At 38.3% G+C, this 17,029-nt stretch overlaps 1 protein-coding gene across 9 annotated transcripts in view; it reads left to right on the top strand.

Annotated features, from left to right (window-relative positions):
* Window positions 1-17,029, top strand: part of TTC29 (tetratricopeptide repeat domain 29) — a 316,699-nt gene that overhangs the window by 103,505 nt on the left and 196,165 nt on the right. Inside the window, exon 1 of one of the 9 annotated variants that reach the window (XM_042870543.1) lies at window positions 11,585-11,610. The exons of the other annotated variants lie outside the window; for them this stretch is intronic. The gene's annotated coding sequence lies outside the window, so the exon portion shown is untranslated. Of the gene's footprint in view, window positions 1-11,584; window positions 11,611-17,029 lie in introns of those variants that run through there. 9 annotated transcript variants of the gene reach the window in all.

Genomic DNA, 17,029 nt, shown 5'->3' with positions numbered 1-17,029 from the left:
TGACCTGTAATTAGTTCCTCAGTTATTAGGAATAGCTCATCTCCAGGGTATTTAAATATTTTTCATGGAGTTTTAGGAATTGGCCTGAGGAAGACACAAGCATCTTTTGTGACATGTAATTGAGTAACCTACTCTGCAGAGGCTGCCAGTGAGGACATGGCACTGATCCATGCCTTTGTATTGAATATTAGTGTTGAAACTGGAACACAAAACAGTTACTCCACTATACTGTACATGATGAACGAAAGACTGGCACTTTCAGAGACATTGTAGCCAGAGATAAATTGAGAGTGAATGAAAAGAAATGTGGTGTTAGAAATAATACTGTAGAAGGAGATACATAAAATAGGGAATATCGCTCAGCTCCATTAAAGCTAGAGGCTGTTACACCACTAAATGACTTACTTAATGGAAATATTTTTGCCTCTAACTTCCACTGCCCAGAGCTAACAGTTCATAGTAAATGTTCTGCATACAATCATGTGTGTACTCTTACTGATATAAATGAAAATATTCCCTTCGAGCCAAAGCACCAAAACATGCCCTTGCTTACTGAATATTTATGGAAAGGTGAAATTGAGAAATGAAGAAATAAAAACACTTCTGGAGGAATTTTCAGCACTGTGGTTTGAAATTTGGCATCGGTTTGAAAAACATACCATATGGGACTTCAGAGGGGCTGCACACAGGGGTAAAAATATTAATATGCTGACTGGGCTCTCAGCCCAGAAAAGAACATATTACATTTTACTGAGAGCTGCCAGCAGGGGAAAGTGAAAAGATGTAAGATTGAGGAAGTGGGAAGCGCACAAAGCGTGGCCAGCAGATTTGAACATGTTGGTTAAAGGCAGGTTGAGCTGTAGCTTCACTGGCATGCAGAATCACAGAATTGTAGGGGTCAGAAGGGACCTCTGGAGATCAACTAGTCCAACCCTCCTTCTGTAGCAGGTTCCCTATTCTAGAGTTGCCAATGAGTCTGTGTATATGAGCATCCTCCAACCACCCACTTCTGTCCCACAAACTCCCTGGCAAGAAAGCACGCATCTGTTCTTTCCCATAGTGTTTTTCTGGCAGCAGAACCCAGTAGGTCATTCTCATCCATCCTAGCTTATGCTAGAAATGGTGATGGTTCAATCTGCATAATCTTGGTGCTGCATTTATTCTTATTCTTTAAAAAACATATAAAAAATGAATTCCTACTAATGCAACCATTCCTAGCTCTGCTGCAGGCTGCTTGTAAGCCTGGGAGATTAGAAAGAAACAAACCCTTTCAAATGTGAAGAGGTGAAAAAATTGTGTTCCTGGCCTTACATTTTGGTTCTTTCTTTACTTTGACAGAACACATCTAACGTTCCCTTTCTCTGTATGCGTTTTCAAAGCAAGAACTTGCATATTTGATTTTTTTCACTGATGAGTACATAATTTTCTCATTCAAAATATCAACATAAGTATATGTAGGAATTTGGTAGCTGAACTTTTTAGAACTTAAAGGGACCATATAAATTAATGTTTGGCTAATTCAGGAATTCTGTGTCTTGAAAAAGTGCAGTCAACTGTTCACGTCTCTTAAGAAAGTATCCTTAACCGAGGGAATTAGCAAAAGGCCTCTCAGTAGAAATGCCTTTTTTCCACTACAAAACACACCAGACCACATATAGGAGAGCATATTAAAGTGTAATCATAAATAAAATAACACTGGTCAAAACAAATCAACATTATTACATGTTACTCTGCCTTTTTTTCCTCATGTGTCTGCTCACTTTTGGATTGCTTAGCAAAATTTCTGTGAATCACAATAGGACTTAAAGTCACTATGTCCACCTAGAGGGTTCACTGAAGGAAGATTTCATTTGGAGTGCTTCAGAAAGATGTTACTGTTTTTTTTTTTCTTTAAAATCAATGGGACAATATAGCCCAGGGCTTTCAAACAATAATTTTCATTAGTTTGCTTTTTTTTTGTTTCTTTCTCTAGGTTCTTAAGTGGTGGACTTTAGCTTTCACAAAGCTTTTTTGTGTTTTTTTTTTTAAAAAAAAGTAAATTTGAGCATATTTGAATGCTTATCTGGAAATATGCTTGTACCATATGATATGTGCATTAGTACTTTTTGGAAACAATTCATCCTTCGTACAAGTAAAATCTGCAAATCCTGCCCCTCAGCATGAGCAGCCCACTTCCTGCTCTTCAGTTCTCAGAGGGCATAAAGCTGATCTTAGACTTCTTTTAGTGGGCCATACAAAAAAAAAAAAAAATTGACACCATATGTTATTAAGACACTTCAACATGTGTTAAATACACTTATTTCTTTTAAGCAGAGAAAGATTGAAGTTAGCATTTGTTTCAGATTTCAAGCAAAATCATTACTGAAATGGCTGGAAATTGTTCCATCCGTCCCATTATGAAGTTAGTTCTTTTCTTGACAGAGCCCTTTAAGTGCAAGACAAGCTGGGGGAAGGGAGAAACAAAACTGTGTGAAATGCTTAACCTTCTGCCACAGTTAAACAAAGCTAAAAATTTTTGGCACATTGCCCAGATTTTTTAAGGCTACTTATGCTTTGTAAGCCCCCAAAGATCACAGTGTTTATGGCTCAAGACAGAAATTGCAGAGCGAGCCAAAGCTGAAGAAAATTTTCAACTGTGTTGAGTAAACAGCTCCAGAAACAACAGTTGGCTGTGGAGCTCTGCATTGTTCTGTATGAGTTGGCTGCCATGGATCAGACAAAGATGAGCAATGATCATACACACTTAGACTACAGAATGCTTGCAGGAATCAAGGTGAAGGTCAATGGTAGGTGAAACAGGTCTGTTATTTCTGTTGGAAAAATGTGTCAGAAAACAGGAGTAAAATTTACTGACTTTACAACAGGAGCTGAATTTACCAACTGCATGAAAACTCAGTTACATAAAACACTGTGAGAAAACCAAAGCAAAACCTTCTCCCTATAACAGAGTTTCTGATTCTAATAACATAGAGTTCATACTTAACATTATAGAAGAAGTCGTGGCTCAAAGAAAAATTCTTCATTCTGAGCAATAGTGATTTGGGACAGCTTGTGAATTTAGCACAAACATGTAAAATCAGTGTTGTTCAAATCAGTGGTGATTTTTAGTGTTTTTGTTTGTTTGTTTTTTTACCTGCGTAACAAAGTTATCAGCCTTTCTCCACTAGTGGCTAGGTTGTGGCTTCTTAATGTAATTTCCAGAAAAGCTGAGGCAAGGCTTTTGTGTACAAATATTGGTAATTGCAACAACTGCTACGGTTAGGAAAAAGCTGTTATTGGACAATGGGCTTCAGTGCCCAAAACTTTGAATACTTTTCTTCCCAACTGTATTGATTGCCCTTAGGTTGAAAATGCTCTCATTCCCTTTGCTGTGATGCATCTTCAAGCCATCACGGCTGTAACAGTGCTGTATATTAGCAGAATCGGTTTTATTAAAAATAAAATTATATTATTAAAATACTTAAAATGTAAAGGCGTACAATAATTGGAGTTTGAGAGCAACCGGGGATAATGAAAACAGTTCAATATTGCATCATCTGATGAATGTTTTGACATTTGTGCAATGAATTTGCATAGTATACTTCCAGATGCCAAGAAACGGATAGTAAATGATTTTATGAGCTGTAGTGACGCACCTCAGAATCACATATGCAGTAGCATATGTAACTGCAAGTATTACAACTCTCTGCTATTGTTCCTAGTGAGGAAAAGATTGACTCCTCACAAGAACGAGAGTTGGTAGCTTCTCATTTTTAAAGAAACCTGAAATTAATGCAGCATACTTAAATCTCTAGCCCTGTATTTTACCTCATAGTATTTGATGTGACTTGGATTCAACCCAGTCTTTTAGGGAGCTGGAATAAGATGGTTCCATTCCTTTATGTCTTATAACAAGGTCATACAGTCATAACACTGAGACAAATAGCAGTGAAAAACGAGAAAAGGAGTGAGAGTGTCCTGACATGAAATAAAAGAGTTTGCTTAAATATTTTCATTGCCATGCTGACTTCTTTTTGATTTTATTGTGAGCTTAGATTTCTTGATAGATTTTCTGTAGCTGGGAGTAAAGTTTTCAGACTTTTTGCCTGTAGCACTATTGTAAGCTATCTTGTTATATTACCATGCACTTCCAAAAGTAATGTGACCAGTTTAGATTCAAACAGCCAATACACTTTAGAGACAAACAATATGAATGTTAAAGGGATTGTTCCATCAGTTACACTTGAATGAATAGAGAGATTAAATGAACATTAAGAAGCTTACAAAACTGCTGAGTTTTAATCATTGTGTCATCACGTACATTGATTCTGTATATGATATAGAACTACGATATTGGATAGCAGAAGTATTTGGTCTTCAGACTCAGCAGAATGCTTGTGAACCCCACAATAGCACTGTAACGCCTTGTCATATACTGTTACTTAAAATATGTGTCACAGGACAAATGTTTGTTATTAGCAGAAGTTTCACAGATGAGTTTTACCATCCATTCTCTGGTCCATTCCAATTTAGCAATTTCATATTTTGCCCGCAGGCAAGAATGCCAAGTTTCTGTCAAAGATATTTCTGTTCCAACTGTCATAGTCCAAAATGAGTATTTTATTTTAAAAAGAAACTGAGAAAAATTAATGTGAAAGGGAAAGTGTAATTTACTTAACATTTTTTAAAGTAACTCCATTAAAGATTTGTTCAATCTGTAAGCATAATGTAGTACTCAATTTCATAACACATAGTTAAGATGAACTTGAACAAAGGCATTGTTTTTCCAGTAAGCTATTTTGGTGATCAACTCAACCTCAAAGATCTTTGCTAGAATTTGATTTCACCACGGACTGGAGTCCACACTTATTTTCCTGGATGACTTCTCTATCTGTTGTGATTCCAGAGAATAATTTGAATTTTTCTTTGAACCATGGCTTCTTCTATAATGTTGAGTATGAACTTGTATTCTATGTTATTAGAATCAGAAACTTTGCTATAAGGAGGAGGTTTTGCTTTGGTTTTCTCACAATGTTTTATGTAACTGAGTTTTAAGGAGCAATACTATGCAGTTGATAAATTCAGCTTTTTACTCCTGTTTTCTGACACATTTTTTCCAATGGAAGTATCAAACAACCTGTTTCACCTTCCACTGACCTTCAACATGATTTCTGGAAGCATTCTTTAGTCCAAGTATGCTCATTTTTGTCTGAGAATTGGTAGCCAGCTCATACACAGCAATTCAGTCCTGACTTCACAAATAAATAGTGACAAAACTGTGCGACATTTTTAAGTGTCATAGATTAAAACCACTCGTATTTCTTTAAAAGACAGGTACAGGTCACTAGTGTATATGTTCTTAAAGCCCAGGGCAGGTATAGTAATTAATCTGTGAATGTTAACATAGCTGATGCACGCAGGAAGGCCTTTTAAACTCACCCTGTCTTCTTTCCCACAACGATCTCTGACACTTCTTGAGATTTCCTCTATTTGCGTTAAAGCTTCTCATGTTTCCTTTGAACTCGGTTTGATTTTTTGATGGAGTATACGGAGCAAAGGGGAATGTAAAGGATTTAGCATGTTTACGTTCCTCCCACACACACCCTCTTTTTATGCATGTGTATGAGGAATTAAGGAAGAGCTGTAATTATCTTTATTTGCTACAGTTTTCCTTTCCTTTCCCAGTATGTGGAGGCAGAGACTGCAATAAGGAGGGGGGAAAAAAGTTAAAACAGCATTGTTTGCTAGGATTTTATGTTAGTTTCAGGGTTGGATTTTTCCCCTCAGAAAATATATTGTGAAATATACTGCCTTTGTAGGAATTACATGCCTAAACTGATCCTTCCTTACTTGTCAAGTTCTTGTGCAAGAATGTGTGTCTGACACTCAGAAGACACTTAAACATTTTGGTGATATTTACTGAATTGCAGATTGGAAGAATTTTGATACAAAGCTCACTGTAGGTTAGGTCAGGCAGCCAGCCAATCTTATTTTCTTAAGGCTTTTCACTCATCTAAAGATATGGTAAATACTCCATCAGTTCTTCTGAAAATAGTTTAGGAGCAGACCTCATGAAATCACAGTCAAGGCTCTCTGCTGTGCCTATATTGTTTCTGACAACTCTTTTGTTGTCTATTCTGATGTCAGAAACTCTGTTTTACGTCAGTGTAAGCCTACTATATTTCTTGTCCTTTCTGCCATCGGCACAGCAAACAAATTAATCTCATTTGCTGCAGCTTTTCTGTGTTGTGGAAAATTATCTTGTCTTTTCTCAGCTCTCTTTTCCGTGTTTTACAGGGTGCTTTTTTCCAGAGTTACATTTACTAAATTGTTTTCTTTTTTAATCATTGATTATCATCTGAAATGTCACCAGCTGGTACGTGCGCCCAGAAATGAGGCCTCAACTATGCTGAGAGAGCAGAAATAGTTTTGTTTTGCAAGTTTCACTTGTATTGCTCATATATCCTAATGGGAAGTACAAATTCTTGTAGTTCATTATTTACTGAACACCCTTTTAACTAAAGTGCCCTTTAGTCAGGTTAGTTTCATCCAGCACATTCTGTGGCTATTAATTTAGTCCCTATGGCATTTCTGATAAATTCCATACCACTTACAAAACATTTTCCCAGTTTCTCACGATCATTAAAAAAATATAATCATTCTTACCTTATAAGGCACAGGTAGTTCCACTGACTTTATAGCATTCTCAGGTTCAACACATAAATTCTGGCCAGATAAGTGACAACCAGAATGCACTTATTCTAAACAAAGAACAGTGCTCCATTCTGAAAGATTTTTCCAGGCATTATATTCAGTGTTTTCTGGTTTTAGGATCTCTTCTTCCATCTTTAGTTCTTTTTTCAGGAAGGATGATGGCTTTCTTCCAAGTAAGTAAATGCAGGAAATAGATCAAAACAAGCTTTCAACCACAGAGTAGAGCAATCTAAAAAGATACCTGCCATCCAAAAAGTTATGTGTGTCAGCTAGCAGCCAGATATGCCAGGGAATTAATGCCAGGGCCTCACTCTAGGATTAGTTGCTAGAAAAGCACTAAGAAGGCCTTAGAGAGCAAAAATAAAATCTAGATAGACAATGTCAGTTAAATAGAATTGTACTTATGGAAGATTTAGCAATTGTAGCTGCTTATTTTAGAAAAATAAAGTAAAAAAAAAGTAAGACGTGAAGTATGTTGTGTTTTATTTCCCTGTGTAGTAGAGTCATAAAATCATTTGGGTTGGAAGGGACCATAAGGACTGTTTAGTTCCAAGCCTTCTGCCATGTACAGGAACAACTCCCACTAGATTGCTGAAAGCCTCATCCAGCCTCGCCCTGGAATCCCTAATCCCATGGATGGGGCAACCACAGCTTCACTAGGTAACTTACTGGAGTGTCTCACCATCCTCATCATGAAGAATTTCTTCCTTATTTCTAATCTGTAACTACCCCATTTTTAGTTTTAAATGGTTCCCATTTCTCTTGTCAGATAGGATAGTAGTAGAGAATTCAAAATGTACAAACTAATAGAGCACCTTGAAATCTCTGGCAAAGCCCTGTAAGCAGCTAAAGAAATGTACGTGTAAACATGCAGTGGCAAAAACCACTAATTCCAGTTGACTTTATATGAATTCTTAGACTTGAGTTCTTTGGAATGGTAAGCCTTCCCTTGTTTATCTGGCAAGATACTGAAGCAATTAATTCCAATCTTGTGACCAGTCCAAGTAAAGTTAATACAACAGGGTATGGGCTGTGTGCTTTAAAGAAATCCACTGCAAGTGTAGTTGGTTTCTGTGGAATTGTATCGTAAGAATTCATACAGGATCAAGCCAACAGTATGGTTCTTGGCACTTCAGTCTACTTGGAAATTAACTGAATTTGGAGGTTCATTAGAATTATAGAATTATGGAATCACCAAGGTTGGACAAGACCTTCAAGATCATCCAATCCAACTGTCCACCTATCACCAATATTTCCCACTAAACCATGGCTCTCAGCACAACATCTAAACATTTCTTGAATGCCTCTGGGGACAGTAACTCCACCACCTTCCTGGGCAGCCCATTCCAGCACCTAACTTCCTAATGTCCAACCTGAATCTCTCTTGACTCAGCTTGAGGCTATTCCCTCTAGTTCTATTACTTGTTACATGGGAGAAAATTTGATCTGACATATAAAGGCATGTTTTTAAATATGCAGGTCTGGATAACTTGCATCTCAGACAGTGACCTAGGTGCTAGAAATGGTTTCTATGCTCTGGAAGGGGGCCAACAGGCTGGAAGAGGTTGGGTTTTGTCCATACGTATGGCCCTTGAGTTGTTGTTTGATCTTGCTTTTTTGTCTTGCCTTCATGGTTCTTTTGAAGAATTGAAAAATACTCACAGAAAATTCTTAGCTTTTACTCTCTTGCCCACATTTTTCATGTGAAGAATACATTGTGATTTTGTCCTTTCATTATCTCCCCAAGCTGTCTCCTTAAAGAGATTAGGGCTTTTTGTATCAGTTCATCATTGTTTTAATTGTCAGAAACTTTTTAAAATTTCCAGCTTTACATCTCTCTTTCAATAGTTTGTTCTTGTGCCACCTTTGCCTTTTTGCACATGCAGTTCTTCCCTGTTCCTACAACTTCTAGAAATTGTATTCTGTTATCCTGGATAAACAAATTTATCTTCTTCACTGTGCTCGTGTTGGTAGTATGGGTGAAATAGGATTATTAGGCCAGTGACCAAACGAATACAGTAACATCCAGAGCGCTCACTGCCAAACAATGAATAAGTCTGGCCAGCAACTTGATAGTAGGGGGCAAATCCTTGAATGTCGTAAATTTGTACAAAATGCTTTCATGATCCTATCTTAATTTAAGCTCTCTGAAACTTTATTGGAAAGGGATTAAGCATTTGTTGAAAACAAACAAAACCACTGGCCTTGGAAAGGGGCATTTTTTAGTAAATGGTATACAGCTGCTGTTGCTAAGAATTTCCTCCTAATGTGAGGGGAATAGTGGAAGAAGTGATGTTTTCCTGTAGAATGCTTCTACTTTCTCCTAAGATTTTCATGCTCATATGGAAAATTAATCTTTTCATTTCCTGGAATCCTTGATTTAGGCTTCCTTCTTATATTATTGCCTGATCTAATTTCAGCAGAACTGCAGTAACAGTCCAATTAAATTATTTTAATGCTTACGTAAAGTTTGATCTGGAAAATAAATTACATGAGGGTTCATTCTGAGCAGACATCAGGTAGAAGGAATTGTTTCCGTGAAAAAAAATATTAGACAAAACTTAAGTAAAAATAAATTAATAGAAGTATTGCAGTAGTAAACATTAAATCCACTTCGCTTCACTTGCAAGTGAGTCCAAGTGGAAACTGATTCCTTACAATTGGCCACATATTGATCTGTGAAGTTACTGTTAACCATTGTCTTCTCATATGTTACCCTTTCCTAGTAATATCCACGTTCACTGTCAGTCTGTCAGTGCCTGTGTATTTTAAGACTTGCAAGTTTATAAGCAACTGCAATAGTCTGGGGACTTCTTAAACAAGGGGGTGAAATCCTGACGTAAATTGGGGTGTGGAAGAAGGAAAACATAGCTGACTAAAAGTGAACTATTTCTGTAATTTAAAATAAATATGTCTTAAGCCCTTCTTTTTTTTATCGGGATGTACACGCAGCCTCTTAAAGCATGTGAGACAAAGTTTAGGTGCAATCACCAAGCTCCATTACAATCTGTAGAAACTACGCTGATTTACTCTAGCTGAGGAACTGGCCCTTTATTTGTAATAAATAAAAATAAAAATGTTCAAAAATATAAATAACATCAACTCATGACTTGCCTGTTTTTACTGGAGATTCTTTTGGATGATTGGGAAAAGTTGTTCTGAGTTTAAAAAAAAAAGGAGGACAGATATCCCAAGTGTTCTCTGGGCCAGTTCAGAGAAAAATATGACACCATGACCCACTTATAAATTGTGGTGACACTGACAGTTATCGTTTTGTTAACGTTTTGATAAACAGAAAAGTATCAACAGTAACAATGACATCTAAAATGTTTGTTTAGTCACGATGATTAACTGGGGGCAATCATAAATTGATAAGTAAAAGGAAGAAATCTGTGAAAGACAAATCTTTTCAAACCAGCTAAAGGAAAATCAGAGTGATACCTGAAAAGCCATTAATGAATTAGTGCTAACACCAGAAAGTAAGGGTTAAAAGATAAGCAGCAACTTAATTCTAGCGATATAGGCATATACCCCTAGTCAGGAATGCAGAGATACCAACAGACTAGCTTGGGAATTCCCAGTCAACCACCCCCACGAGCTTCTCTCCTGTCTTCTTTGGAAAAGCCTGAAGTTCAACAGCCTCTAACATGCAGATAAGTACAGTGCTGATCCTCCAGCAAAGCATCAGCTATCCTGAATCCCACCACTGTGTGCTGAAAGATTATATCGTTCTAAAACTTTTCCTGCCCTTAGTCTTTCCATATTCATTTGAATCTTGTTCTTCCACTTTCTTGTGAACAGTTCTTTGAAGGTGTGGGCAGAATTAAAGCTGAAGTAGAGAGCTGAATATTTTCTGACTGAACTTTTAGCTGTATGGATAGGCATTCACTGTGATTGCTCCTAGTAGATAAAATCCAAGTGTCATCCAAGATCAAGGCCTTCCATGGTTTTGGTCATATTCCACCTTTCAGAGTTACAGTTCTTATTCAAAAATAAAGATTATCAAATTAATCTGGGGGAAAAAAATGTTACAGGCAAGAGGTTGCTTAAAGTGATCTACATTTGATAGCTTTGAACAACAGTGCAAGAAAACAGCAGAACCCAAACAAACAGCACTGAATAACTGGTGAAATAAAAGCTGCAGCAAATCCCAAGGAGCTTCAAGTTCTTAGCCTGAAAAATCTTGAATGTCCTGCTGGGTGGTCTCATGTAGCCTAAATACTTTGCATGCAGAAACCATTGGTACCGTCTTTGGAGCTGCCTACGCTGAGTTTAGCAGAAGTTTTTTTCTAGTTTTCCTTAGAAAAACGGTTCTCTGATGAAAACATCATCTTCAAACTGAGGCAAAATACTTTCCATACTAGTAGTGACTGTTACAATGTGAACTCCCCAGATAAATGTCTTCCACTGAAGACAGGGAAATATATGCTCCGCTTTAGACAAAAGACAAATGAAGACTTGTTAACTTCTGCAATTTACAATATAGGGTGTAGTTACTACTCTCGTTCTTTAATTTGGCACACCTTATAGCAATGACTGTAAGAACTTGCTGTCTCTAATGATAGTCTGCTCTTTCTAAGCAGTAGCCTCCTTTGTCATGAAATGCAGGCCTCTGCAAAGCATTTCACTTATTGCTACTATTTGAATAGCAGTTGCCTCTGACAGCCACCTCCGAATGCAGTAGATAACCCATACTGAGATGTTTCAGGAGGGAATACCACACGGGAATAACTACACTTGTGTCATTGCTGTGACATAGCCCTTAAGAAGCCACAGTAAGAGTTTCTTGCTGACCTTGCAGTTTAATGTAACTTTTCCGTTGGGTGAGATGTGAATGCCCAGAAGCATTCTCTGTCATGGGAATGATGTGAATCTCCTTTGACTTGCTTAAACTCCAGGAAAAGCACCTTGTAAGTGGTAAGTGATTGTGTGACCTGACAGTAACATTTTAAAAGGACAAGAGTACTTATAGCTGTGTTTTTTTACTCTCTCTCTGAGGTTCAGCACAGAGTGTATGGTCTTTACGCTGAAGTGTATAAATAGATTTCAGTTATCAGTGGGCATGACAAACACTCCAGTCGTATCAGCACTGGTGCAGCTTACTGTTAAGTATGTAAGCTCAAGTTGTTCTTATTATTAGAAATTGTCTACAACCATTTCACTAGCAGCGTTGCGCAGCTCTCTTTCAAGAGACCTTCTACGCATTTTCATAGAAGTTTTACTCACAGCTCATGGTAAATAAAGCTGTTCCCAAACTTAGAAATACTGAGAGCCAAAAAACACAGTTTATCAAATTTCCAAAATAAATAATACATGCTTGAAAGTAGATGATCTACTGGCAAGGCGATGCCATGTACGTTAGTTGATAAGGGAATATGTGGACTTTGAGACATGTTGACTGATACAGCACTCAAGGGAATGGAGAAGAGAAAGTTGTGGAAGATACAAAAATCTGTCAGCTGATATCCGTGCAGGGTTATTATTATTTTAGTTCTGTGAAGATATCTTCCTGATGGATTGCAGGGAGGAAAATGCTCCAGCTTGCAATTAAATTTTCTTTATGAATTTATACTAACAGTTCTGAGAACCTCCTATGTGATAGTGGGCATCTTGTGAGTGAGCTTTTTGTAGAATACCTACTACATTTGTTGCCTTGGCTTTGATTTTTTGTAGCTACAAATAATTTTTACTTTGAAAAGTCTACCCTTTTTATCTCAATTAGAGTATCCAAGAGCTGATGCAACAGAGTTGATAGATGCTTTTGATCTTTACCTTGCTCTTCACTCCAATAATTCTCTGTAATTGAGGATAATCGCATTCAAAACAGATTTAGTCTTTTTTGTTGTTGTTGTTGTTTTGCACTCTTATAGGCATCTCAAGACTTCACTTTTTCTTTTTTCTAGTTCCTCTGTAAGAAATGTATTTCTTATTCTCAGAGGATATGTCATCTACTCATTCTGTTGCTAGTAAATCAAGGAACATTTCCAGTAAGAGGCCATGTGTCATGATGCACTAGCACTGCTATCCCACCATTAAAAATAGATTCTTGCATGGACCTCAGAAGGGCGAGCAGACATTCAAGATTACTGCAGTCACACAGGAGAAGAATAACAACTCTCAATGCTAATGCCAGGACAAAGTGTTCAGTTATCCAAAGGGCTGTTTTTTCTCTCGGAAGGCTTGGCTTGTGCGATTTTCCTCTGGCATGTGGACAAACTGCTGCTACTCAACACGTGCTTTAGTATTGCTATTAGTTTTTAGGAGGAGAAGAAAAAGTTTTATTGTTATGGTATCTTCTGGTTTTCATGTTGCTATGTTTTTTTCCACAGTTCCGTCACCAGGTATGCACAGCTCTGTGTGTATGAGTGCTTACTGTAATCTGTGTTTAAGAAATCTGCTAGTTGTGTCATATAAGCAACTCAGCAATATTTGAAAATCTTACACTTGGGCCCTCTTGAGTGCTTTTAAGAAAAACAGGTGTGTAGTCGGCAAATGATAATACTTGCAAAGTAGATGTTAAACCTGATCAATTTGAGGTGGTTATAGAGAGGCCTTGTAATAGAATTTGCAGTGTTTGTTTTCCAAGCACATTATGCAATTTTCTTAAACCCCTTCCTCTCTCTCTCTCTCTGCCATCTGCTAGAATAGAGCAATCATGTGGGTGTCTGTAAGAATCTCACTGAACTTCTCTGACATGGGGCTTTCAGAGGCAACTCCCAGTAAATGCTGATGCGGTTCTTGGCCCTGTCCTCAGGCTCCAGTCATCTGTGCTGCTTCTCTGTGGGAGGTTTCCACCTCCAAAGCTGCAGGAAGGAAGTACTTGGGTCTCAGTTGCTGCAGTCTGAAGCCCAGTGTTTTAGCTTCAAGCACTGATGGTATAAAGTGTATCCACTTCACAAAAGTCAGATTTGGGAACAATAGGTTTGGCAAGATGCAAAGCAGGACTAGTAGCTGTTATGACTTGAACCACCACAGCCACATTTGCCTTTTACTGATTCATGTGACAGCATAAATGTCAGGAAAATAAAAGCAAGAGAAGCTTTACTGGCTTTGTGGATGTCGAATAAACATAAGTGTCTTTTGCTCACTAAGTAGAAGTTTGGTTGCAGCTAAAGAAATTTTGTATGTAGTATTTCCTGAGGACTTGGTCTCATGTACTAATGGGGTCAGTGAATCTCAGAAGGTTCTTGGCATGCACTTACAATTTCCTTTATTTAAAGGTGTTTCAAGTAGGGCTTAGCTTTAGGAAAATATTATTTTTCTTGAAACTTCAGATTGAATGGGTATAATAAAACATTTGGGCTGCAAAGCAGAGCATTTTTGTTTTTGATCTCCTCGTATAGCTTATGTAAGTTCTGGAGAGCTACAGTAAAGAAGAGGCAGCATGATCTGTGTGTGTTTGCTCAGCACTCTCACTTGCAAGGCACTTTTTTCTACTCGTAAATACTTGCCAGGTTCAAACTGTTTGGCCTTGGCACTTTTGTGGCAGGGTTCCCTGGCTGAATGAAATTTCCCAGAAACACTGAAAATGATGTTCAAAGGTAAATTTGGGTTGGATATCAAGAAAAACTTCTTTACAGAAAGGGTTGTTAAGCACTGGAATAGGCTCCCCAGGGAGGTGGTTGAGTCACCATCCCTGGACGTGTTTAAAAACCGTTTGGATGTGGTGCTCAGGGACAGGATTTGCTGGAGGGTTGTTAGAGATAGTATGGTTAGGTTGTGGTTGGACTTGATGAGCTTTAAGATCTTTTCCAACCTGAGCAATTCTGTGATTCTATACATAAGTATGCTGGTTGGAGAACTGTTAGTATGCCGCCTTAAATCGGCGTCCGTGGCCAAAATTGAGGATGCTTTAAAATCGGCTCTGTATCCGTCTCCTAAAGCACACGGGACCGGTCGTTATCTTGATCTGATCGGGGTGTGAGAGCAAGCAGTGCGCCAGCAGGACGCTTTCCCCGGCGAAACGAACGTCTCGCTCCGCTCCGTCGCCCGCTAGATGGCACCGCGGCTCCGTGTCACCGCTGCTCTGTGCCTCCCTGCCCGGGAGTCCAGCCCCGATCCTTGGCAGAGCTTCACGCTGCAGCTGGCTGTAAAGCAGCATCGGGTTCTATCTTTTTCCAAACTGTTATGTGAATGGTGACACAGCGTTGTTTGGTTTGGGCTCTTCGCTACGCGTTCGTGGAAACTATATATGAGATTTTCTATTGCGTGTTGCACTCAAAAATCTGGGCTAACAAAGCTTTATTAAGGCCACAAAGTCAAGCACACATTATGTTTAACATCATCTGTACATGCTGTGTTTTTTCCTTTCTACAGGCATAGAAAGGCATAGCGTTTATGTATTCAAACACATGCTACTTATTTCTACTGTGACTTTCATCCTCAGCTGCAGTGGTCTTTACTTAATCAGAGATATTGTGTCTCTGTATTGTTTGTATTCTCTTATGATGACTGAGTTGGTAATCTTTCTGGACACTTCTGCAATACTTTACAGTACCCATAAAAAATCAAGCAATGTTACTGTGAAACAAAGGAAGTGTTGTAATACAAAGGCCCGAATACGGCCCTAATTTTGGTGGTCACACTGAGATGTCTTGAAAATGCATCTCAAAGCATTTTTATACCATATTAGGTTTTCAGAAAAATGTTATAATACATTGAACTTTGGCTGCAACTGTGAGCACTCAGTAAACTTGGCCAGACATTTCAAATGGGACGTGTAAAATGTGAGAGATTTGGTCATCATCCCATTAGCAAAGGTTTCTGTTCGGAGTCCAGCCTTGCATTATGCACAGAAGCAGACAGAGGACCTCATTCTTCAGGCAGCATTCAACGGCCTTGGCCCTAGGAATATCTATTTTTCCTCCCTACAGTGCTCTCATTAATCTGCCACCTGTCTTATGAGTTATTAAAAAAAAAAAAAAGAGACAGATTGTAAGGGCAGTAGTTCTTTTGGCTGTACAGCTGAGATCACTGTAATGTACATCACAGGGACTAAGCACAGCAGAGAGCATGTTAAGACAGGACAGGCATTTATAATTGTGATACTTTTTATCTTATTATGTTTGCAATAAAGACATTAATTTTTTCAATATTTTGTGCAATTTCCTAGGTTTTTAGAAAAACAAACTGAAAACACACTAAACTGCGTGTTTTATGGAATCATAAGACCCACAGGGGTCATCAGCAAGACAGCAATTTCTGGAATCACCCAACATCTGCTACTTGAGCTGTGTAATTGACAGTGCTAGCACAAACTTACTTTTTTATACTGGTTGTCAGTAGAAAGGAAGAATGGATGTGAATTCCCTGGATTGTATAACTTGTTGTTGGAAATCGAGAAACTTTCCCAGCTCCCAGGGAGAGGAGTCTTGGCTGATTGATCAGATCACCAAAGACCCAGCCTTTCTGTCCTTTTTTTTCCTCCTCATTTCCCTTCTTCAGTATTCTGTCTTAACCTCTTTTCTGCCACTGTTCCACCCCATCCAACATCCTTTGAATCTCTCATTTTTTCTGCCTTCGTTGTTTGTAGCTGCCTTCTCTCCCTGTCCAATCTCCCAGCTCATTCTTGGTTCAATTTTGCTTAATTTGCTGTCCTGTGAAACCAGTGCTCTCCAGAGTGAGTTTACATGAGCTGATACCAATTAAAAACCTGCAAGTTTCCTGTTAACGTCCTGATTGTTTCTGATGTCAGGCTCCTAGTTTGGGTAATGGCATGCTGTTCCTCTGCTCCCACTCTTGATTTCTTCCACTTCCAGTACCAGTTTCTTCCTCTCAGCCTGTGTTAACAGGGTCTTTTCTGGTCTTGCAGCCTTTAATTGTGGGGTATTTTCCAGAATGTAATCTTCCCCCAGGCAGAGTTATTTTCCTGTCTGTATTTATATTAGGTAGGTCTTATTTTCAGATCAGATGATCTTTACCTGCTTTTATTAGTATACTTGAAAGAAGTTTTCAGTTCCTGCAAGTTCTTGGAGAAGATAGACTGCTGTTGAATGAGAAGGGAGTGTTCAAGTCTGTGTTGAATTTTGTGGCCGAATCAGCGTGGCTGAATTACTTTGAGACAAAAAGTGGACAGCATATCTTCTAGCTCATTCACCTCAGTACTAGATGTAATAGAATCATGGATTTGAACTCCAGAGGCGTTGATCAAATCATCTTGTTTGAACACTTACATGCTGCAAGCCCTTATGTTTCATTCCTTTCATATATATTGGATTTGATAAATTGAATTTTGACACTGAGATGGTCATAGCTTCTAAACAAGGGTTGGAAAGCCTGAGGAAATGCACGCACACACACACACACACACACACACTTGGGTGAGAAACGATGTGAA

Source organism: Lagopus leucura, unplaced genomic scaffold (genome assembly GCF_019238085.1).
Source record: "Lagopus leucura isolate 7727_CA_CO unplaced genomic scaffold, USGS_WTPT01 Super-Scaffold_100004, whole genome shotgun sequence".
NCBI lineage: Eukaryota > Metazoa > Chordata > Aves > Galliformes > Phasianidae > Lagopus > Lagopus leucura.
Note: the sequence above shows the minus strand (reverse complement) of the source record. Positions and strands in the feature narration are given on the sequence as shown.